The sequence below is a fragment of the Arachis hypogaea genome, chromosome 11, assembly GCF_003086295.3.
Source record: "Arachis hypogaea cultivar Tifrunner chromosome 11, arahy.Tifrunner.gnm2.J5K5, whole genome shotgun sequence".
In the NCBI taxonomy this organism is placed as follows: Eukaryota; Viridiplantae; Streptophyta; class Magnoliopsida; order Fabales; family Fabaceae; genus Arachis; species Arachis hypogaea.
This window is the reverse complement of record NC_092046.1, coordinates 42,722,195-42,748,064: the sequence shown is the minus strand read 5'-3', so window position 1 is coordinate 42,748,064 and position 25,870 is coordinate 42,722,195. Positions and strand designations below refer to the sequence as shown.

General features: G+C 40.9%; 1 non-coding gene across 1 annotated transcript; it reads left to right on the top strand.

The window, feature by feature from the left end:
* Nucleotides 1-20,774: 20,774 nt before the first annotated feature.
* Nucleotides 20,775-20,878, top strand: LOC112725987 (small nucleolar RNA R71). The gene has a single exon (XR_003165062.1). It is a non-coding gene; the product is annotated as a small nucleolar RNA R71 (small nucleolar RNA).
* Nucleotides 20,879-25,870: the final 4,992 nt, after the last annotated feature.

The window sequence follows — 25,870 nt, the reverse complement described above, 5'->3', positions numbered from 1 at the left end:
AAAATGCCCCTCTGAAATGTTTTCAGAGTGGGTTCAGTTAGACATCTTCTACTATGGGCTTGCAGAAGGAGCTCAGATGTCTCTAGATTACTCAGCTGGTGGATCTATCCACATGAGAAAGACAATTGAAGAGGCTCAAGAGCTCATTGATACAGTTGCCAGGAATCAGCATCTGTACCTAAGCAGTGACCCTTCCATGAAAGAAGAGGTTAAAACAGCAACTGCTGAACTCAGTCCTGTGAAACAAGCTGCTGAATTCAATCAGCAATTGGACTTCCTAACAAAGCAATTAGCCGAATTCAAAGATAGACTACAAGAGACAAGGATGGCTAATATACATATGGAAGAACAGTTTAAGCAAACAAAGCAGCAGCTGTCAAGACAAATAACAGAAGAATGCCAAGCAGTTCAATTAAGAAGTGGGAAAACATTAAATACCCCACCTCAAGGCAGCAAAAAGCTAAGGAATGAGCAAACCACCCAAAATTCACCTGAGGACAGTAAGAGCCCAGGGAAAAATAATTCTAGCACTAAAACGCCAGAAAATTGGTGGAAGGCTGGCGCTGAACGCCCAGACCATGCCCAAAACTGGCATTCAACGCCAGAAACAAGGCAAAACTAGCCTTCAACGCCAGAAATGGGCAAGGATCTGGCGTTGAACGCCCAAACTGGGCAAGATCTGGCGCTGAACGCCCAAAATGGGCACAATTCTGGCATTCAGATGCCAGGAACAGACAAGGAGTTGGCGTCTAACGTCACTCCAGTTTCTAACTCTGGCACTCAATTGCCAGTGAGGGATCAGACACACACAAATGCTGATAACAACCCCTCTAAAAAGGCTTCTTCAACCACTTCTGTAGGCAATAAACCTGTAGCAACTACGGTTGAGGAATATAAAGTCAAGATACCTTATCCTCAAAAACTCCGGAAAGAGGAACAGAATAAGCAATTTCTCGCTTTGCAGATTATCTCAGGACTCTTGAAATAAAGATTCCATTTGCAGAAGCACTCGAGCAAATACCTTCTTATGCCAAGTTCATGAAAGAGATCTTGAGTCATAAAAAGGATTGGAGAGAAACAGAAAGAGTTCTCCTCACTGAAGAATGCAGTGCAGTCATTCTGAAGAGCTTTCCTGAAAAGCTTAAAGACCCTAGGAGTTTTCTGATACCATGCATATTAGAAGGTAATTGCACCAAGACAGCCTTATGCGATCTTGGGGCAAGCATCAACTTAATACCTGCATCCACTATCAGAAAGCTTGGCTTAACTGACGAAGTTAAACCGACCCGGATATGTCTCCAACTTGCTGATGGCTCCACTAAATACCCATCAGGCGTGATTGAAGACATGATTGTCAGGGTTGGGCCATTCGCCTTTCCCACTGACTTTGTTGTGCTGGAAATGGAGGAGCACAAGAGTGCTACTCTCATTCTAGGAAGACCCTTCCTAGCAACTGGATGATCCCTCATTGACGTCCAACAGGGGGAAATAACCCTGAGAGTCAATGATGATGAGTTCAAGTTGAACGCTGTCAAAGCCATGCAGCATCCAGACACATCAACAGACTGCATGAAAGTTGATCTTATTGACTCTTTGGTAGAAGAGATCAACATGGCTGAGAGTCTTGAATCAGAGTTGGAAAACATCTTTAAAGATGTTCAGCCTGATTTAGAGGATTCAGAGGACATGAAAGAGCCTCTGAAATTTCTTCTGGAAGAGGAGAAACCTCCTAAACCCGAGCTCAAGCCATTACCATCATCCTTGAAATATGCATTTCTGGGAGAAGGTGACACTTTTTCAGTGATCATAAGCTCTGCTTTAAATTCACAGGAAGAGGAGGCACTTATTCAAGTGCTAAGGACACACAAGACAGCTCTTGGGTGGTCCATAGGTGACCTTAAGGGCATAAGCCCAGCTAGATGCATGCACAAAATCTTATTGGAGGATAATGCCAAATCAGTGGTTCAACCACAGAGGCAGCTAAATCCAGCCATGAAAGAAGTAGTGCAGAAAGAGGTCACTAAACTACTAGAGGCTGGGATTATTTATCCTATTTCTGATAGCCCCTGGGTGAGCCCTGTCCAAGTCGTCCCAAAAAAGGGAGGCATGACAGTGATTCATAATGAAAAAAATGAACTGGTTCCTACAAGAACAGTTACAGGGTGGCGCATGTGTATTGACTATAGAAGGCTCAATACAGCCACCAGAAAGGATCATTTTCCTTTACCATTCATAGACCAGATGCTAGAAAGACTAGCAGGTCATGATTATTACTGCTTTTTGGATGGCTACTCAGGCTATAACCAGATTACCGTAGATCCCCAGGATCAAGAGAAAATAGCATTCACATGTCCATCCAGAGTGTTTGCTTATAAAAGGATGCCATTTGGGCTATGTAATGCGCCTGCAACCTTCCAGAGATGCATGCTCTCTATTTTCTCTGATATGGTGGAAAAATTTCTGGAAGTCTTCATGGATGACTTCTCAGTATATGGAGACTCATTCAACTCCTGTCTTGATCACCTGAAACTTGTTCTGAAAAGATGCCAAGAGACCAACCTAGTTTTAAACTGGGAAAAGTGTCACTTCATGGTGACTGAAGGAATTGTCCTTGGGCATAAAATCTCAAACAAGGGAATAGAGGTGGATCAAGCAAAAATAGAGGTAATTGAAAAATTACCACCACCTGCCAATGTTAAGGCAATCAGAAGCTTTCTGGGGCATGCAGGATTCTATAGGAGGTTTATAAAGGATTTTTCAAAAATCGCAAAACCTCTAAGCAATCTGCTAGCTACTGACACGCCATTTGTGTTTGACATAGAGTGCCTGCAGGCGTTTGAAACGCTGAAAGCTAAGCTGGTCACAGCACCAGTCATTTCTGCACCAGACTGGACGTTACCATTTGAGCTAATGTGTGATGCCAGTGATCATGCCATTGGTGCAGTATTGGGACAGAGGCATGACAAGCTTTTGCATGTCATTTATTATGCCAGTCGCGTTCTAAATGATGCCCAGAAAAATTACACAACCACAGAAAAAGAATTACTTGCAGTGGTTTACGCCATTGACAAGTTCAGATCATACTTAGTAGGATCAAAAGTGATTGTGTATACTGACCATGCTACTCTTAAATATCTACTCACAAAGCAGGATTCAAAACCCAGGCTCATCAGATGGGTATTGCTTCTGCAAGAGTTTGATATAGAAATAAGAGACAGAAAAGGGACAGAGAACCAAGTGGCTGATCATTTGTCCCGGATAGAGCCAGTGGAAGGGACGTCCCTCCCCTTTCTTGAGATCTCTGAGACGTTTCCTGATGAGCATTTATTTGCCATTCAGGAAGTACCATGGTTTGCCGATATTGCAAACTATAAAGCTGCAAGGTTCATACCCAAGGAGTACAACAGGATACAAAAGAAGAAATTAATTACTGATGCAAAGTATTACTTGTGGGATGAACCCTATCTCTTTAAGAGATGTGCAAACGGAATAATCCGTAGGTGTGTACCTAGAGAAGAGGCACAGAGGATCCTATGGCATTTCCATGGATCTCAATATGGAGGCCATTTCGGAGGTGAGCGAACAGCCACCAAGGTCCTCCAATGTGGCTTCTATTGGCCTACACTCTATAAAGATTCTCGAGAGTTTGTACGTAACTGTGACAGTTGCCAAAGAGCTGGTAATCTGCCTCATGGTTACGCTATGCCTCAACAAGGAATCTTGGAAATTGAGTTGTTTGACGTATCGGGAATTGACTTCATGGGACCTTTCCCACCATCATACTCAAACACTTATATTCTGGTGGCAGTTGACTATGTATCAAAATGGGTTGAGGCTATTGCCACACCCACCAATGATACTAAAACAGTGCTGAAGTTCCTCCAGAAACATATCTTTAGCAGGTTTGGTGTCCCTAGAGTACTAATCAGTGATGGGGGCACTTACTTCTGCAATAAACAGCTTTACTCTGCCATGGTTCGGTATGGAATTCGCCACAAGGTGGCCACTCCATATCATCCACAAACCAATGGGCAAGATGAAGTCTCTAATAGAGAATTAAAGAGAATCCTGGAACGGACAGTAAATACCCGTAGAAAGGATTGGGCACGAAGCTTGGATGATGCTCTGTGGGCTTACAGGACAGCATTCAAGACCCCTATAGGGACCTCTCCATACTAACTCGTGTATGGTAAGGCATGTCACCTGCCCGTGGAACTGGAACATAAGGCCTACTGGGCAACCAGATTCCTAAACTTTGATGCCAAACTAGCAGGAGAAAAACGATTGCTCCAGCTAAATGAGCTAGAGGAATTCAGATTCACAGCTTTCGAAAATGCCAAGCTTTATAAAGAAAAATAAAAAAAGTGACATGACAGAAAGCTGTCATCTAGAATCTTTGAACCAGGACAGAAGGTTCTGTTGTTTAACTCTAGACTCAGGCTATTCCCCGGGAAACTGAAATCCCGGTGGAGGGGACCATACGTGATTACAAGTGTATCACCATATGGTTATGTGGAGCTTCAAGATATTGATTCTGATAAGAAGTTCATTGTCAATGGACAGAGAATCAAGCATTATCTTGAAGGCAACATTGAGCAAGAATGCTCAAGGCTGAAGCTAGATTAAAAGCTCAGCAAGGTCCAGCTAAAGACAATAAAGAAGCGCTTGCTGGGAGGCAACCCAGCCATGGGGCAACAATCCTCTAAGTATTTTGCCCTACTTTTATTTTTATTTTTATTTTTATTTGTTTATATAAAGTTCACTGACACTAAGGTGAGGAATCATTTACAGAAGACCTCGGCACACAAAACAGAGAAAAATAGCTCACTGGCAAGAAAACGCCAGTAAAAGTGTATTTTGGGCGTTCAACGCCCAAAATGGGCATTCACTGGGCGTTGAACGACAGTAATGGTAGCAATCTGGGCGTTCAACGCCAGAAATGGGCACCCACTGGGCGTTGAACGCCAGTAATGGCAGCAGCTGGGCGTTGAACGCCCAGGAGAGCAGCAATTGGGCACTGAACGCCCAAAACAGGCAGTGTTTGGGCGTTCAAACGCCAGGATGGCAGGGAGGAGACAAAACTCATTTTTGTTCAAAATTTTTCATTCTAAATCTTGATTTTCATACTTCAATTCATGATTTCTTACATAAACATGTCAAGAACCCTGATTTCTAAATTCTATAATTTCTAAAAACTCTACCACTAAAAATATCAAATGTATTTTAATCCATAAGCACCAGGCATCTTTGCAAATTCAATCCAACTCTTTTCAAAATTTTTTTACAAATCTATCTTTTTCAACTCATCAATATCTTTTTCAAAACCTCCACTTTATCTTTTTCAAAAATTAAATCTATCTTTCTCAAAAATCTTTCATATCCTCTCAATTTTAAACTATATCTTCTCTTATCATATCTTCTATCTTATCTTTTCCAAATAAATCTTTTTATCATATCTTTATCTCTTTTTTCGAAAACCCACCCTCCCCCCTTATAAATTTGAGTTCGGCCTCCCTCCTCTCCCATCAACAATTGCCCCTAGCTCTCCTTCTATCCCTCTCCTTTCTCTTCTTTTGCTTGAGGACAAGCAAACCTCTAAGTTTGGTGTGTTTATCCGCAATCACTAAGATCATGGCCCCCAAAGGAAAACAACCCACTCCAAGAGGCAAGAAAGGGAGCGTTCCAAAACCATTTTGGAATCAAGGGAAGTTCTTATCTAAAGAACATTCGGATCATTATAACAAAATAATGGGTCTGAGATCAGTGATCCCGGAAGTTAGATTCGATCTGAAAGAAGATGAATACCCGGAGATCCAGGAGCAAATTCGAATCAGGAGCTGGGAATTCTCTGTTGCCTACTAGCAACCGTTCTAAAGTCACAGTTAAAAGAGCAGTGATGATCCATTGCATCATGATGGGAAAGGAAGTGGAGGTTCATCAGCTGATTTCAGCTGAACTCTACAAAATTGCTAACAAAAATTCTAAAGAGGCCAGGTTGGCTTATCCAAGCATGATTTCTCTGCTCTGCAAGGACACTGGAGTAAGGATGGGAATAACTGAGTATATCTCAGTTGAGAAGCCAATCACCAAAGCATCAATGAAAAAACAACAAGCACAGGATGATCCCATCAAGAAGAGAGCACAGGAATTCCTCCCAGAGATCCCTCAATCTGAATACTGGGAGTATCTTGAGACGTCTGTTACCAAGATACGGGAAGCTATGGAGCAAATAATAAAAGAACAGAAGGAACACAGTCAAATGCTGACCTATATGTTTAAAGAACAAGAGGAGCAAGGGCGTGACTTAAGGGAATTGAAGCGCCAAAAGTCTTCTCTTGCAGGACCAAGCACCCCAAGGATCAGAGGAACCCCCATTCCCCCAGAATAAAGGTTGTTAATTTCCAATTTCTGCCTTAACTCTGTGACAGTGTCCTTATAGAAGTTTACCTTAGGAGTCATATAGTAGTAATTAGTATCTATTTTGATTTTATCTCCAATTAAGCTATAGTTTATTTTTCTCATCATCAGCAAACATGAATAAAGTAGTAGATCTTTTGAATAAGAGGCAATAAAATTTCGAGTTTTAATAAGAGAAATTCTAATTAGTTAAATGTGGTGGCAATGCTTTCTGTCTTCTGAATGAATGCTTGAACAGTGCATATGTCTTTTGAATTTGTTGTTTAAGACTGTTAAATATGTTGGCTCTTGAAAGAATGATGAACATGATACATGTTATTGATAATCTGAAAAATCATAAAAATGATTCTTGAAGCAAGAAAAAGCAGCAAAGAATAAAGCTTGCAGAAAAAAAATTAGAAAGAAAAAGAAAAAGCAAGCAGAAAAAGCCAAAAGCTCTTAAAACCAAGAGGCAAGAGCAAAAAGCCAATAACCCTTAAAACCAAAAGGCAAGGGCAAATAAAAAGGATCCCAAGGCTTTGAGCATCAGTGGATAGGAGGGCCTAAAGGAATAAAATCCTGGTCTAAGCGGCTAAACCAAGCTGTCCCTAACCATGTGCTTGTGGCGTGAAGGTGTCAAGTGAAAACTTGAGACTGAGCGGTTAAAGTCAAGGTCCAAGGCAAAAATAAGAGTGTGCTTAAGAACTCTGGACACCTCTAATTAGGGACTTTAGCAAAGTTGAGTCACAATATAAAAGGTTCACCCAATTATGTGTCTGTGGCATTTATGTATCCGGTGGTAATACTGGAAAACAAAGTGCTTAGGGCCACGGCCAAGACTCATAAAATAGCTGTGTTCAAGAATCATCACACTGAAATAGGAGAATCAATAACACTAGTATGAGTTGTGTGTTTTTCTGTAATTTCAGGTATTTTTCTGACTGAAATTGAAGGAGCTGAGCAAAAATCTGATTCAGGCTGAAAAAGGACTGCTGATGCTGTTGGATTCTGACCTCCCTGCATTCAAAGTGGATTTTCTGGAGCTACAGAACTCGAAATGGCATGCTTCCAATTGCGTTGGAAAGTAGACATCCAGGGCTTTCCAACAATATATAATAGTCCATACTGTGCACAAGGATAGACGACGTAAACTGGTGTTCAACGCCAGTTCTCTGCCCAATTCTGGCGTCCAGCGCTAGAAAAGGATCAAAAGCTGGAGTTGAACGCCCAAACTGGCACAAAAACTGGCGTTCAACTCCACAAATGGCCTCTGCACGTGAATTGCTTAAATCTCAGCCCCAGTACACACGAAGTGGGCCCCAGAAGTGGATCTCTGCATCATCCATCATAGTTTACTCATATTTTGTAAACCTAGGCTACTAGTTTAGTATTTAAACAACTTTTAGAGACTTATTTTGCATCTCATGACATTTTAGATCTGAACTTTGTACTCTTTGATGGCATGAGTCTCTAAACTCCATTGTTGAGGGTGAGGAGCTCTGCTGTGTCTCGATGAATTAATGCAAGTATTTCTGTTTTCTATTCAAACACGCTTGTTCCTATCTAAGATGTTCATTCGCACTTAACTGTGATGAAGGTGATGATCCGTGACACTCATCACCATTCTCAACCCATGAACGTGTGCCTGACAACCACCTCCGTTCTATATCAGATTGAATGAGTATCTCTTAGATCTCTTAATCAGAATCTTCGTGGTATAAGCTAGAATTGATGGCGGCATTCATGAGAATCCGAAAAGTCTAAACCTTGTCTGTGGTATTCCGAGTAGGATTCAAGGATTGAATGACTGTGATGAGCTTCAAACTCCTGAAGGCTCGGCGTTAGTGACAAACACAAAGGAATCAAGGGATTCTATTCCAACCGGATTGAGAACCAACCGGTGATTAGCCGTGCTGTGACAGAGCGCGTGAGCGTAGTTTTCACTGGAAGGATGGAAGGTAGCCATTGACAACGGTGATCCACCAACACACAGCTTGCCATAGGAGGACGTGCGTGCGTGAACAAGAAGACAGAGGAAAGCAGAGATTCAGAAGACAAAGAATCTCCAAAACTCCAACATATTCTCCATTACTGCACAACAAGTAACCTTTAATCCATGCTCTCTTGTTTATTTGCAATTCAACTGATAAACATAATTGACTTCCTGACTAAAGATTTACAAGATAACCATAGATTGCTTCAAACCAACAATCTCCGTGGGATTCGACCCTTACTCACGTGAGGTATTACTTGGACGACCCAGTGCACTTGCTGGTCAGTGGTACGAGTTGTGAAAAGTGTGATTCACAATTTGTGCACCAGATAGCTAGGATAGGACCTCTAATTTCTCATACCTTGCCAAAAGTTTATTTATAGTCATTTATTTATTTCACTTGCTATTTAAATTACTTGTTCTTCATTTACTTTAATTACCACTTAAATTACTTGCTCCTCATTCTCAAAACCCCAATTTACAAATCCTGTAGCCAATAATAAGAACATACTTCCCTGCAGTTCCTTGAGAAGATGACCCGAGGTTTAAATACTCGGTTGTCAATTTTAAAGGGGTTTGTTACTTGTGACAACCAAAACGTTTGCAAGAAAGGTTGATTGCTTGGTTTAGTAACTATACTCACAACGAGAGTTTACTATAACCTCTAAACCATCAATCTTCCGCTCTTTCAAAATGGCGCCGTTGCCGGGGAACTGCTAACGTGTGCCTTATTATTGGTTATTGTAAATATTTCTCTTTTACTTGTTTATTTATTTTTGTTTTTCCTTTTTAATTTTATTTGCTACTATGGACTCTCACCCCTCTCACTTTGAGTTTGGCTCTAACTTTGTTGAAGGAAATAGAAGTTACAGTAGGAATATTGATGCGCGGAAAACTTGTCTCTCAACAAATCTCCCTTCGGCAAGTGTACCGAATTTGTCGTCAAGTAAAAACTCACAATAGAGTGAGGTCGAATCCCACAGGGATTGATTGATCAAGCAACTTTAATTCGAAGAATGTTCTAGTTGAGCGAATCCAAAATTTTGGTTGAGAGTTGCAGAAAATAAAATGGCGGGAATGTAAATAACAGAAAAGTAAATGCTAGAATTAAAGGACTGGAAGTAAATGACTGAAAATAAATTGCAGAATTGTAAATGGGAATGGGGGATTTGCTCATAAAAGTAAATGGCAGAAATTAAAGAGAATGGGTAAGATCAGAGATGGGGAGTTCATTGGGCTTAGGAGATGTTGCAATTCTCCGGATCAAGTTCATTTTCATCTCTTCCTCAATCAATGCACTCATTGATCTCCTTGGCAATCTTAAGTGATTGAATTACAATTTCTTGCAATTCAATCTCTCAAATCTTGATCAATAGCCAATTCCTTGGTCAATTGCTCATGAGAAGAGATGAAGTATGGTCACTGATTATACCACATGCATTTCCCAAATCAAGTATTAAGAGGGTTATAGTCACATACCCATCCAAACCCAATTTGGTCCAGCATGAGAAAGCAATTCTAGCTTGATCTCTTCATTCCTCTTTCAAGGTTCAAAAGAGATCCAAGTTTGAATAGCTTCTCTTCTAAAATAACTACTCAATTGGATGAAGATCGAAAGCTTTCAAGTAAAATCAAGAGAAAAGATAGAAGAAGAATAATGAAAATTAGTATTGATCCATCAAATTACAACAGAGCTCCCTAACCCAATGAAAGGGGTTTAGTTGTTCATAGCTCTAGAAAATGAAAATAAAGATGGAGAATACATCATAGAACTAGAAATTACAGAGAAAGTAAAATATAGAGAGTAATTCCCTTTTTCCAACTTTCCGAACTCTCTAACAATTCAAAGCTACTCCTATATATACTACTCTTCTCAGCTTCTAGTTTGCTCTTCAAGCCTTGGGCCTTTGGATCTTGAGTTTGAAGCAGTTCTTTTCTTCATTTGGGATTGGCTTTACTTGCAGAGAGAAAGTGCTAAGTGGGCAGAGACTTTAGCTCAGGGCGTTAGGGGTGTTAACATTTAGTGAAAGTATAAGTTCGAGAACGTTAGTGACACTTAATATTTTCACTAACGTTCCAATGTACCCCTTTGCCTCACGTTAGAGCCCATGTTAACTAGGTTAACGTGGCTTCTAACGTGGCCTTGCCAACCTTCGAGAACGTTAGTGACACTCAACATTGTCACTAACGTTCCAGTGTGCCCCTTTTTGCTTCACGTTAAAGCCCACGTTAACTAGGTTAACGTGGCTTCTAACGTGGCCTTGCCAAACTTCGAGAATGTTAGTGGCACTCAACATTGTCACTAACGTTCCAATGTGCCCCTAGATCTCACGTTAGAGTCCACGTTAACTAGGTTAACGTGGCTTCTAACGTGGCCATTCTTAACCATCCCAACGTTAGTGACAATGTTGAGTGTCACTAACATTGGCTCATCATTCATTCCTCATCGTTAGCTTCCACGTTAACTAAGTTAACGTGGAAGTTAACGTGGCTCCTTGGGGGTTGTGTGGTTGCTTCCAACGTTAGTGACGATGTTGAGTGTCACTAACGTTGTCGACAACTCTCACTTCTTACATTAGCTCCCATGTTAACCAAGTTAACGTGGAAGTTAACGTTGTGTGTTGCATCCTTAGGCCAACGTTAGTGACAATGTTGAATGTCACTAATGTTGGCTTCTCTTCCCCCTTTAACGTTAGAGGCCACGTTAACTAGGTTCACGTGGGCTCTAACGTGGCCACTCATGAGTGTTTGCCAACGTTAGTGACAATGTTAAGTGTCACTAATGTTGGCTCAACTTCCCTTCTCCACGTTAGAGTGCACGTTAACTTAGTTAACGTGACTCCTAACGTGGGCAATGATGGCTTTGAGAGTGTTATTGGCAATCACTTTTCTCATTAACCTTGCAAGTTACCTCCCTTTCCTTGCTTCCTTTGGTCCTGAAATCAAGCAACAGAGTGCATCAAAGTTCTAGTCCAAGTCATGGGTAATGCAGCATACAATTTGTCACTAAATTCATGCAAAATCCTCATGAAATAATGTAAAATGCACAATGTATGCTTGAATCAAGGTGTAGGTGAATATCTACCCAAAACTAGCTTATTTCCTAAAGAAATGCATGAAACTACCCTAAAAATAGTAAAGAAAAGGTCAGTGAAACTGGCCAAGATGCCCTGGCATCACAACACCAAACTTAAAGCTTGCTTGTCCCTAAGCAAGTACTGGAACAAGAGAATGATGAATGGAATATCCAGAGGAATGAGTCATTCTTGTGGAAGTCATGTTACTGATTTAATGGTGGTTTCATACATAGCAACTTAGGTTCATTCCATTACTGGCTTTCAGACTTTTATCATGTCCCTAAACACTTACTTTGTTTATATCCCATGAGACTTTTATCCATTGATCCTTTTATTGTTATTTCAAGGGTTATTTGTGTTATTTAGGCTAAGTGCTCTGTAAGGGGGCAACTCTTTAAGATAAGCTTTCAGCCAACACTCCCAAACCAGTTGGTTCAAGGTGCTAGGTGTTGAAGCACCCCTAAAGACTTACTCCCTCAAGTCTCTCCCCTATACATACACACCACAGGCATATAGTTTATTTATTTTCTTTTCTTGAGACCTTGGTGTCCAGCACCTCTTTGGGTTACTAAATGCTCTGTAGTGAAGGTTACTCTTGATAGTGGATTTTCAGCTGATAATCCTGGGTTAGTTAACCCAAGTTACCAAGTGATAAAGCACCCCTGAGAGCTTATTCATCCAAGTAGATCCCTCACACAGGAGCACCACAGACACTTGTCTCAAGGTCCAAACCATTGGTGCCTAGCCTTATTGCTTACTCTTTTTCTTTTGTTTTTCCACTTTCATTATTTTTTTCTCTTTCTCTTATTAGGATCTTGTCATATACTTAGTCTCATGAGTATATCCAAAGTCAAGTATTCAGGATAGATAGTTGTCCTCCTAGCCTTGTGGTTGAACCAACTTAGCTAACTTATGACTACCCCAAAGATTCATGAATGCACTTCCACATTATGAACTCTACTCTGGTCTTTTAAAAACATAAACATTCTCTTCTTCATTTGATTTAAAGGGACAAGCTTACAAGAAAGTTAAGGAGGATGCAGTGACATAAAGACTAGCACACATAGACCTATTCAGAACTTAAAAGACAGAATTTAAAAAGGTTTAAACATAACATGGAAGCAAGTTCTATTTCATACAAGATCTTCCTTATTTAAAACATAGAGAAAGATGGAACAAAGAAGGAACTCCACCACCTTTTACTGTTGTGGATGTCCATGCTCTTTTTCTTGCTTGTCCTCATTGTTTTCTCTTGCATTTCCTCACATCCGTGCCAATCTTGCTTGCTTCCAATCCTCAAGTGCCTTCCTCACTGACTCATGACTCTCTTCCACCCTTTGTCTTTCCTTTCGTGCTAATTCATCCTTCATTTCGTTATACTTGGCTATTCCTGGATGCAATATTGGCAGCTGTCCCACTAAGTAACCGAGCCTGGCTTGAGTGTTTATATGATGTCCTGTTTCGCTCATGTAAACTCCTTCTGCGAATGCCCTTTGCTCGTCCAATAGTTCTGCTTGTTCTATTTGTCTTCGATGCATCTCATGTATGTGCGCCCCTTGATGTGCTTGGATGTTGATTAGCCTCTGGGTGGATTCTTGTTGCTCATTTTGCCTTTGTTCCATCCTGTTGAATGTTTCTCCCTATTGTTGTCCTTGACTTAGTTGCTGTTCCATCATTTGCCTTTGCCACTCACCTTGCTGAGTCATCCATCTTGAAAGTGTTTCCTCTTGCTGCCCCATCATCTGTAGTTGAAGCTCTTTCTGTGCTCCTTGGCTTTCCAAATATTGTCTAGACAAGCCATCAATGGCCTCCTACAATTGGTGCATGTCCAAGGTCTGTTGTGCTTGACCCTCTAAGACTTGTCCTTCCACTACTTGAGGGGCTGTTTTCTTCCTTTGCTTCCGCTGAGGCAAAGGGGATGCTGCAGCTTTCATCCTTCGTACAGTTATTGGGATGCCTTCCTTTATCCACATGGGGTTCTCATCTTCAAAAACTACCCCAGCTTTCTTGCATATTCGGTAAATAGTGCTGGGGTAACCTAATGTTCCTCTTGAGTCGCCTTTCTCTGCCATCTTTCTAATACCTTCAGCTATGAGTTCATGAACCTTGATTTCTCCTCCCTTCAGTATACAGTGCACTATTGTGGCTCTCTTGACATTCACCTCCGAGTTATTTGCAGCTGGGAGAATAGACCTTCTCACTAGCTCAAACCACCCCTTGGCTTCAGGAGTGAGATCTGTTCTCTTGATGAACTTTGGGTTATTTCCCGCACCCCTTTCCTAGTCAGCTCCTGGTACACAAATATCTTGCAGAATCTGGTCATAATTGGGGTTGTCCAATCTTGAGTGATAGCTTTCTTCTTCAAATTGTATAGACCGTAGCTTCAATGCCCTCATGACACTCATGGGACCAAAGTCTACCATCTTTCCTCTCACAAAGCTTGTGTAAGACTCATCCTTCTTATCATATCGAACCGCATTTGCATAAAATTCTCTTATGAGATTTGCATTCACCTTAATGACCGGGTCAGTGAGGAGCTCCCATCTTCTCCTTTCTATCTTCTCTGTGATTTCGGGGCACTCAGTCTTTGTAACTTGAAATCCCAGCTCATAAATGATTTCCTTATCAACCATCCATCCGTATTGCAATGCATGATGCAAGTTTCTAAATCTCCTTTCATCATATGGGTGTTCTTCCATGGGTTCCTTTCCCTTCCTTCTTTTAGAACCCGAAGACGCCATGAATGATAGTTAATATGCGAAGGTGGTAAGGTTGTGGAGACTTTTGGTTGTTTAGGGTTTTATGGCAATGAAGAGAGTGAGGGGAGGAATGTTTATAATCGGATAGAGGCTGTCTTGTACCGAAAGGAAGAGTGGTGAAGGGTGTGTGATGACAATGAAGGGTGGTACGGACAAGGGTCGTTTATATAGAGAAGTTGTGAGAGAATGGAGGGTATAGATTGATGAAGTGGTCACTTGATGGACGGTTGGGGTTATGCATGGCTAGAAGACAAGGATCATCACTTTATGATGGAGATTGCTCGGTCTTCTAGGGGTGCCATTTTTTCAATGTTGCATGGCAACATTTTCCGATGTATTCCCTTTTTAGAACAAGTGTGTAGCCCCTCCTTTTGTGGTGTCCGAACCTTCTTTGTTTGGTTGTCCAATCTATCCCTTTTAATGCTCCTTTTCTTTTCCTATAAAGACAAACTAAGAAAAGTAAGAAAAGATATTAAAATGACCATATGAACTTTACGGCTAATATTAATAAAAGAGAAGAAAGGATTTGATTGTTTATTTATGAATTCCAACTAACTAACTAACTAACTATTGGTGGGTCCTTATATGCATTTTGGTGGCACCATGGGGTGACACCAAACTTAGTTTGAAGCAATGTGATGAAAAGTTTTGTTCAAAGCTCCCAAGACTAGCATGCATCTTGGTTTGCTTTGAACACCAAACTTGTTCTTCACTATATACTGCATGATAAAGATTTCACCAAGTGTTTGTCAAGTTTGGGTTGAAATTCATAAACATTGATTTATTCATTATTTTAAAAACATATAAAACATGGGTTGCCTCCCATGAAACGCTTCTTTAGCGTCACTAGCTTGACGTTTTTCTTTCATCAGGGTGGTTGGTAGTGCTTAAAGTCCTCCCCTCTTGCTGTGGACTTATATCCATTGGTTGGATCAATGATCTCCACATGTTCCAGGGAAAGAACTTTGTTGATAGTGAAGACCTTGGGTAACTGAGATGGTACAGTGGGGAGATTAGGGGGAATATCTGGGAAGTAAGCTGAGACAACTCTATCCCCTGGAGAGAAGTCTTCCGTAGGGATCTTCTTGTTCCTCCATCTCCTTGGTACCTTCTTCTTTGTTTCTTTTGAGGTTGCCTTCCCCTTGGTGACCTCTTTTTTCCAAAGAGTTGTGATGCTGTCTTCACCTGCCTCTAGAGGTTTAGGTTCCTCCAACTTTTTCTTGAGCTGTGGCAATTGCTGTTTTCCTTGTTTATCTATTAAGGGGATCTCAGAATGAACTGGCTGTGCTTCAGTGCTTGTTTCCTTGTCCTCTTGATCTGTTTCTTGTGAGAGTTTGAAAATATTGAAGCTGAGTCATTCATCATGGATTCTCAATATTAGCTCCCCTTTCTCTACATCGATAAGTGCTCTGGCCGTAGCTAGGAATGGTCTTCCCAATATGATTGGACGAGTGTGACTCTCTTCCATGTCCAGGATGACAAAGTCTGTTGGGAGAATGTATTTTCCAACCTTTAGCAACACATTTTCCACCACTCCTATTGCTTGCTTTTGAGTTTTGTCAGCCAGTCTGATGATTACATCTGTGGGTATTATCTCATTAATCTGCAGCCTCTTCGCCAGGGATAAGGGCAGTAAGTTGATGCTGGCCCCCAAATCACATAGTGCTCTATCGAACATAGTTTTACCTATGGCACAAGGGATGTGAAAACTCCCTGGGTCTCTTCTTTTTGTAGGCAGCTCAGGTTGAATAAGGGCACTACATTCCTTGTTCATCACTATAGTCTGGCCTCCTTTGAGTGAGCTTTTCCTGGGAAGAAGTTCCTTCATATACTTGATGAATGCAGGCATTTGTTGAATTGCCTTGATGAATGGTATGTTTACATGCAGAGATGCAAACAAGTCTAGGAACCTTGAGTATATTCTTTTTTCCACAGCACCATTGAGCAGTTGAGGGAAGGGTGCATAGAGCTTCAGCAGCTCTTGTTGTGAGATTTCTGGTTCTTGGCAATCTCTATCCTCCTCCTTTGTTGAGTTGTCTTCAGGTTGTTTGCAAAGTTTGCCTTGCTTATCTTCAGTCTCTTGATCACTCGCAGTGACCATTTTGCAATCTTCCCATCTTACTTTCTTTGCTTCTCCTTTGGGGTTTTTCTCCGTGTCACTTGGGAAGCTATCAGTAGGTTTGGGAATCTTCTCAGCTAAATATCCCACCTGGAATTCCAGCTTCCTGATGGTCTCTCCCTGGTTCTTAATATTGGCTCGCACCTCCTCTTTGAACACCTTATTTTCTTGAATCTCTTGGCATATTCCTTCAAGTAAGGCTTCAATCTTAGAGAGCTTGTCATCAATTGATGAGTGATTCGGAGCAGATGTGCTGTTTTGGTTTTGATAAGTGTGTGGAGAAGTGTTGTTGTGGGGGTGTTGAGATGTCCTCTGTGTGAACTGCTGATGAGCTGCATTGTTGTTGGAGTTATAACGTCTCTGGTCTTGGTTTTGATCTTGCTCACTTCCCCACTGATGCGCATAAACTTGTTATGCCACGATGTAGGAAATTGCACGATCGGCAAAATTCCTTCCGGCAAGTGCACCGGTTATCGTCAAGTAAAAACTCACAATAGAGTGAGGTCGAATCCCACAAGGATTGGTTGAGTGAGCAATTCAGATTAGAAGTGTGTTCTAGTTGAGCGGAATCAAGATTTAGATGAGAATTGCGGAATGTAAAATTGGCGGGAAAAGTAAATGACAAGAAATTGAAATGGCGAAATCTTAAATTGCATGAATTAAAGAGCAGAAGCTAAATTGCTGAAATTAAAAGGGAATGGGGGTGATTGCATGAATTTAGTTGCAGAATGTAAAGAGAAAGTGGAAATCAGAAATGGGAATTCATTGGGTTATAGGAGATATTGAGATCTCCGAATCAAAACATGTTTATCTCTTCCTCAACCAATGCGTTCATTGAATTTTGCTTGGCAATCTTATATGATTGGATCCCAATCCCTTGGCTCACCAATTCTCTCTAAAAACAAACAAATTCCCAATCCCTTGGTTTAAATATTCATAAGAAGAGATGATGCTCGATCACTGATTATACCACACAGTTTCATGAACCACAATTTGGTAGGATTACATGTCACAATATCCATCCAAACCCCAATCCAATTCACTGTGAGAAAGCTTCTCTAGCATGAATCCTCCATTCCTTTCCCAAGGTTCCGAAGGATTCCAATTATGGGTAGTTTCTTTCCCAAGACAACTACCCAATGGAATTAGATCGAGAAGCTTTCTAACAAAATTCAAGAGAAAAGATTGAAGAAGAAGATAAACTATTATTGATTCATTGAATTACAATAGAGCTCCCTAACCCAATGAAAGGGGTTTAGTGAGTCATAGCTCTGAATTCAATTACAAAAACTAGCAAAAATGAAAAGAAAAGTTCCCCAGTCTAAAAAGTCCCCCTCAGGGGCTGGATTCCCCTTCAATCCCCCCTTTTTCAAATGCAGAAACTAAGGCCTTTAAATAGGCTCCCTAAATTACAAAATGAAAATGAAATTAAAAGCAAATTACAATCAAATGAAAATAAACTATTCTAGATGATTCTTGTGGCCTTGATTTGGTGTTGTTGATGGGCCTTGCTTGCTTGAAGGGTAGAGTGACATAATTGATCCAAAAAGGATAATGATCCATTAAACTACCATAAACTTGATGCGCATAAACTTGTTATGCTACGATTTAGGAAATTGCACGATCGGCAAAATTCCTTCCGGCAAGTGCACCGGTTATCGTCAAGTAAAAACTCACAATAGAGTGAGGTCGAATCCCACAAGGATTGGTTGAGTGAGCAATTCGGATTAGAAGTGTGTTCTAGTTGAGCGGAATCAAGATTTAGATGAGAATTGCGGAATGTAAAATTGGCGGGAAACGTAAATGACAAGAAATTTAAATGGCGGAATCTTAAATTGCATGAATTAAAGAGCAGAAGCTAAATTGCTGAAATTAAAAGGGAATGGGGGTGATTGCATGAATTTAGTTGCATAATGTAAAGAGAAAGTGGAAATCAGAAATGGGGAATTCATTGGGTTATAGGAGATATTGAGATCTCCGAATCAAAACATGTTTATCTCTTCCTCAACCAATGCGTTCATTGAATTTTGCTTGGCAATCTTATATGATTGGATCCCAATCCCTTGGCTCACCAATTCTCTCTAAAAACAAACAAATTCCCAATCCCTTGGTTTAAATGTTCATAAGAAGAGATGATGCTCGATCACTGATTTTACCACACAGTTTCATGAACCACAATTTGGTAGGATTACATGTCACAATATCCATCCAAACCCCAATCCAATTCACTGTGAGGAAGCTTCTCTAGCATGAATCCTTCATTCCTTTCCCAAGGTTCCGAAGGATTCCAATTATGGGTAGTTTCTTTCCCAAGACAACTACCCAATGGAATTAGATCGAGAAGCTTTCTAACAAAATTCAAGAGAAAAGGTTGAAGAAGAAGATAAACTATTATTGATTCATTGAATTACAATAGAGCTCCCTAACCCAATGAAAAGGGGTTTAGTGAGTCATAGCTCTGAATTCAATTACAAAGATATGAAAACTAGCCAAAAATGAAAAGGGAAAAATTCTCCAGTCTAAAAAGTCCCCCTCAGGGGCTGGATTCCCCTTCAATCCCCCCTTTTTCAAATGCAGAAACTAAGGCCTTTAAATAGGCTCCCTAAATTACAAAATGAAAATGAAATTAAAAGCAAATTACAATCAAATGAAAATAAACTATTCTAGATGATTCTTGTGGCCTTGATTTGGTGTTGTTGATGGGCCTTGCTTGCTTGAAGGGTAGAGTGACATAATTGATCCAAAAAGGATAATGATCCATTAAACTACACTCAAACGTTGCACCCCCCTTTCTTGAGTCGTCACTTTGTTCTCTTGTCAACCTTGCCAATTTGATGCCAAATATAGACTATTATATCTCGTTGGAAAGCTATGGATGTCAGCTTTCTAACGCAACTGGAAGCACCTCAATTGGATCTCTACAACTCGAGTTATACTCCATGGAAGGTGAAAAGGTCAGCTGGCCTGATTGCATGTTGGTACTATGCTCTTCTATGCACATTACGGGGCTGTTTTCTCCCTCAATTTTTAGTATCCACCATGCATGCCATATATGCTTGGAAAGCTCTAGATGTCTTCTTTCCAATTCATTTTGAATCACCTCATTTGGAGTTTTGTAGCTCAAGTTATTTATGTTTGAAGAAGGCATGGTCAAGCTGTTCCATATAACACGTTTAAGCTCCAGTTTAAGCTTAAACTGGAGCTTAAACGCTGGCACTCCCTGGAGGCACAAGCTCGAGCACGTTTAAGCTTCAGTTTCAGGTTAAACTGAAGCTTAAACGTGGAAATGGAAGAAGGCAACCCTGGAGTGTGGAATTGTCGAACACGTTTAAGCTTCAGTTTAAGGTTAAACTGAAGCTTAAACGTGGAAATAGAAAAGGTAGCCCTGGAGGTCGAACACGTTTAAGCTCCAGTTTAAGGTTAAACTGGAGCTTAAACGTGGAAATGGAGAAAGCAACCCTGGAGGAGAAAACTTGGTCGAACACGTTTAAGCTCCAGTTTAAGGTTAAACTGGAGCTTAAACGTGGAAATGGCTCCCTGGTGCATTTCCCATTTCTGGCGTTTAACTTCCAGTTTAAGGTTAAACTGGAGGTTAAACGCCACTTTCACCCTTTCCTCAGCTTTCATGATTTTGGCATTTAAGCTCCAGTTTAAGCTTAAACTGGAGCTTAAACTCCACATGTGATATTCAAGCTTCCTTTATTGATTTTGTTGCTTCCTTGCCTAGCCTCTTCTTCCCTGAAATCATCCAAACAACTGCATCAAAGTCTTGCTAAAATTCATGAGAATTCTTCCATTCATAGCATTCAAGGAATATAACTAAAAACTCATGGAATTTGCATCAAAATCTTCATGTTGAATGATTTAAGACAAGCATGACTATTTGGCCCAAAATGATTACTTAAGGCTCAAGAAAATGCATAAACAACTAAAAATAAAAGAAAAAGGCTAGTGAAACTAGCCTAAGATGCCTTGGCATCACCCACCCAAAGTTTGGGTGGTTTCTCCATCCAGGGTTGTAGGTCTTGGAGTATGGATCATAGTTTTTTCTTGGTGAATTCCCAATGTAGTTGGCTTGCTTCTGACTCCCCTTTGCTTCTTCATTCACTCCTTCTTGGGTTGTTGATGAAGTGGAGATTGCTGCTACTTGGTTCATCTCCATCTTCTTGGTGAAGTCATCCAGCTGCTGGGTAATGAGCTTGTTTTGGGCCAACAGAGCATCTACATTGTTTAGCTCCATTACTCCTCTTGTGTTCCCTCTTTCGGAAGCATAGAAGTAGTCGTTCTCTGCTACTGTTACAATAACATCTATGGCTTCCTCAATAGTCTTCTTCTTGTTCAAAGATCCTCCGGATGAATGGTCTACGGCCTTCTTTGACTCATAAGAGAGTCCTTCATAGAAAATGTGCAGCTGCACCCATTCGTTGAACATGTCAGGTGGACACCTCCTTGTTAAGTCCTTGAACCTCTCCCATGCTTCATATAGAGTCTCACCATCTTGTTGCCTGAAAGTTTGGATCTCAGCTCTCAGCCTATTGATTCGTTGAGGAGGGTAAAATCTTGCTAAGAATTTGTTCACCACGTCTTCCCAAGTTGTCAAGCTTTCCCTTGGGAAAGATTCCAGCCACTTGGCTGCTTTGTCCCTAAGTGAGAATGGAAATAGGAGCAGTCTATAGGCGTGAGGGTGAACACCATTAGACTTCACTCTTGAACACCTCCTCCAAACGAACAGTTGTTCTGAACAAGGGTGATGAGTTGTGGTTTAAGTTCAAAGTTGTTGGCATGGATTGTTGGCTTTTGGATGCTACTTCCACAATTGCCTGGGTTTGGATTGATGTAAGAGCCCAAAACTCTTCTATCCTCCCCAGCATGATTTGCTCTACCTCCTCCCCCATGGTTGTGATCCTCTTCTTCATGATGGTTTTCCATGTTGTCTTCCATGTTTGTTTCAAAGAATTCCTCTTCTTCCTCAGCACCAACCACTTTCTTTCCTCTTGCCTCCCTCCTTAATCTAAGGAAGGTCCTCTCAGGTTCAGAATCGAAGGAAGTTGAAGCCCCCCTTCTTCTCCCTGTCATACAACCATCAAGTGCAAGCAAGAAAAGATAGGTGCAGAAAGTATTTGTGTCAGAATTACTGTTAGTTGTGGGTGATGCAATATATCAAACAGTTAGTGGGTTAGCAAACAGAATTAAAAATAACAAAGAAAAACAAAAGAGTAGAGGGGGAAGGGAAGAAGTTTAACTAAAACAAAAAGTAAATCACTCAAACAGAAAATGAAATTCACAAAAATAAAAATGCTCAATCTAGTGATCTTCCAATTTAATCATTATTGATGCACAATCAATCCCCGGCAACGGCGCCATAAACTTGATGCGCGAAAAACTTGTCTCTCAATAAATCTCCCTTCGGCAAGCGTACCGAATTTGTCGTCAAGTAAAAACTCACAATAGAGTGAGGTCGAATCCCACAGGGATTGATTGATCAAGCAACTTTAATTCGAAGAATGTTCTAGTTGAGCGAATCCAGAATTTGGGTTGAGAGTTGGAGAAAATAAAATGGCGGGAATGTAAATAACAGAAAAGTAAATGCTAGAATTAAAGGACTGGAAGTAAATGACTGAAAATAAATTGCAGAATTGTAAATGGGAATGGGGGATTTGCTCATAAAAGTAAATGGCAGAAATTAAAGAGAATGGGTAAGATCAGAGATGGGGAGTTCATTGGGCTTAGGAGATGTTGCAATTCTCCGGATCAAGTTCATTTTCATCTCTTCCTCAATCAATGCACTCATTGATCTCCTTGGCAATCTTAAGTGATTGAATTACAATTTCTTGCAATTCAATCTCTCAAATCTTGATCAATAGCCAATTCCTTGGTCAATTGCTCATGAGAAGAGATGAAGTATGGTCACTGATTATACCACATGCATTTCCCAAATCAAGCATTGAGAGGGTTATAGTCACATACCCATCCAAACCCAATTTGGTCCAGCATGAGAAAGCAATTCTAGCTTGATCTCTTCATTCCTCTTTCAAGGTTCAAAAGAGATCCAAGTTTGAATAGCTTCTCTTCCAAGATAACTACTCAATTGGATGAAGATTGAAAGCTTTCAAGTAAAATCAAGAGAAAAGATAGAAGAAGAATAATGAAAATTAGTATTGATCCATCAAATTACAACAGAGCTCCCTAACCCAATGAAAGGGGTTTAGTTGTTCATAGCTCTAGAAAATGAAAATAAAGATGGAGAATACATCATAGAACTAGAAATTGCAGAGAAAGTAAAATACAGAGAGTAATTCCCTTTTTCCAACTTTCCGAACTCTCTAACAATTCAAAGCTACTCCTATATATACTACTCTTCTCAGCTTCTAGTTTGCTCTTCAAGTCTTGGGCCTTTGGATCTTGAGTTTGAAGCAGTTCTTTTCTTCATTTGGGCTTGGCTTTACTTGCAGAGAGAAAGTGCTAAGTGGGCAGAGACTTTAGCTCAGGGCGTTAGGGGTGTTAACATTTAGTGAAAGTATAAGTTCGAGAACGTTAGTGACACTTAACATTTTCACTAACGTTCCAATGTACCCCTTTGCCTCACGTTAGAGCCCACGTTAACTAGGTTAACGTGGCTTCTAACGTGACCTTGCCAACCTTCGAGAACGTTAGTGACACTCAACATTGTCACTAACGTTCCAGTGTGCCCTTTTTTGCTTCACGTTAAAGCCCACGTTAACTAGGTTAACGTGGCTTCTAACGTGACCTTGCCAAACTTCGAGAACGTTAGTGACACTCAACATTGTCACTAACGTTCCAATGTGCCCCTAGATCTCACGTTAGAGTCCACGTTAACTTGGTTAACGTGGCTTCTAACGTGGCCATTCTTAGTCATCCCAACGTTAGTGACAATGTTGAGTGTCACTAACGTTGGCTCATCATTCATTCCTCATCGTTAGCTTACACGTTAACTAAGTTAACGTGGAAGTTAACGTGGCTCCTTGGGGGTTGTGTGGTTGCTTCCAACGTTAGTGACGATGTTGAGTGTCACTAACGTTGTTGACAACTCTCACTTCTTACGTTAGCTCCCACGTTAACCAAGTTAACGTGGAAGTTAACGTTGTGTGTTACATCCTTAGGCCAACGTTAGTGACAATGTTGAATGTCACTAACGTTGGCTTCTCTTCCCCCTTTAACGTTAGAGGCCACGTTAACTAGGTTAACGTGGGCTCTAACGTGGCCACTCATGAGTGTTTGCCAACATTAGTGACAATGTTAAGTGTCACTAACGTTGGCTCAACTTCCCTTCTCCACGTTAGAGTGCACGTTAACTTAGTTAACGTGACTCTTAACGTGGGCAATGATGGCTTTGAGAGTGTTATTGGTAATCACTTTTCTCATTAACCTTGCAAGTTACCTCCCTTTCCTTGGTTCCTTTGGTCCTGAAATCAAGCAACAGAGTGCATCAAAGTTCTAGTCCAAGTCATGGGTAATGCAGCATACAATTTGTCACTAAATTCATGCAAAATCCTCATGAAATAATGTAAAATGCACAATGTATGCTTGAATCAAGGTGTAGGTGAATATCTACCCAAAACTAGCTTATTTCCTAAAGAAATGCATGAAACTACCCTAAAAATAGTAAAGAAAAGGTCAGTGAAACTGGCCAAGATGCCCTGGCATCAAATATGCATCAAGGTCAAACTAATCAAGGATGGATGGAGCCAAGAGGATCTAATCAACCCTTTAGGCAACAACACCCTCCAAGATATCACGGACAACGACCATTCTACAATGCATACCCAGCTGATAGATATGGTGGACAACCTTGTAACTACCAACAAGCCCCACCCCGTGCCTATAGACCATCCTCTCAACATAACCTCGAACCACCACACTCACAAGCTTCTCTTCACCATTCGCCGCCGTATGATCCTTTCCTACCCCAGTTCCAATCCAATCACCCCCAAGCACCACCACTTCCCTATATTTCATGCCAAATTCATCACCCCGAGAATCAGAGGTTCGCCTCAAGGCAACAGTAAATAAACTTCAAACAACCATTCGACAACTGGAGCAGGCAATAATTCAATTAGCTTCTAGACGCTCGAACATTCAAGGACCAACCACAACCCCATGTGGACAATCTAATGAAGAGCGTATCATGAAGGAAACACTAGAAACTCTAGTGGACAAGATAGAGCATGAATTCATACTAGAACAAGTAGAAGAAGCTGTCATTACGCAAGAAGAAGAGTTGGTTGAAGATCTCGGAGACGCTGAACCTCTATGGGAATCCAGAGTTGAGGAGAACTCCGTCAAGGATGTTACAGTTGATGCTAAGGAGGATATTGCACAATCCCAAGGCAAGTCGTTTATGAAAAACTAGACGGAATAACCCAGGACACAAATTCCCTTGATGATGATAGTCACAAGTCAAGCTCTCTTAGTAATGAACTTGCATCCGCAAGTGAATGCTCTGAGATCGAAGAACCTTCCCCAAATGAATACGAAGATGATGCAGAGGTAGATTTCTCTCAACCTCCGATCTATGACTCGAGTGATGAGGAAGACATAGAAGACTTTGACCAGGATACAGATGCATTTCAAGAATCTTGCGAAGAAGTGGAGGAATTCACAGAAGAGCACAAGGGAGTAGAACTTACAGAACCACCAGAAATACCTACCCCAAGGCCATTACTGCCTAATACAAGCTTCAAGTGGGTACAATCATTAACCTTTAACTTTACTTATTCACTTGAATATGGTTTACTTGAAACAGATGGCCAGCTTAGAGCTCTCTGCGGCTTTAAGAGTAAAAGGGAAATGGCTGGTACTCAGAGCTGGTGCACAAGGTTCAATAAGGTTCCACGCTTCAACTTGAAGTGCACGGATTGGTATCACGTTCAATCGAATGGATCTCGGAAAATGTTTGGTCACTATGGTGAGAATCTACTTTCTAAACCGCCCGGATGGAAAAATATAGATCGAAACGAAAGCGGATTTAGAACCAAAGTTTGGGATCCTGGAAAATATTCTGATATTCATCACCCCGGGAGCCTGAAAATCTATTTGAAGCTGCTCAGAAGCTTCACATGCCTAGTTTGGGACCCCGGAGGCTGTTGGCATTCCAAACATTAGTGGAGATTTCTGGATGAATTTAAACACAAGCCACCATAACAGGAAGCTCATCTAATGTCCAACTTAAGGACTTTAACTAAAAGTGCTAGGTGGGAGACAACCCACCATGGTATGATCATTCCTTTTGCAATTTTAATTTTATTTAGTTTTGTTTGTTTTTGAATTTTATTTTTATTATATTGAACCTGGAATTTTGCATCTCACTCATATTAATCATTGCATTTTGCATTTTTCATGCATATAAAAAAAATGGGTGCGCGACACGACCGCATCATCCATGCGATCGCGTCATATGGCGTAAAACATTACCCACGCGACTGCGTCATCCATGCAGCCGCGTGATATGGAAATCGGAGTGAGGATCCAATGTCCAGAAAGTTGGGCTGGAATCGTGCGGCCATTG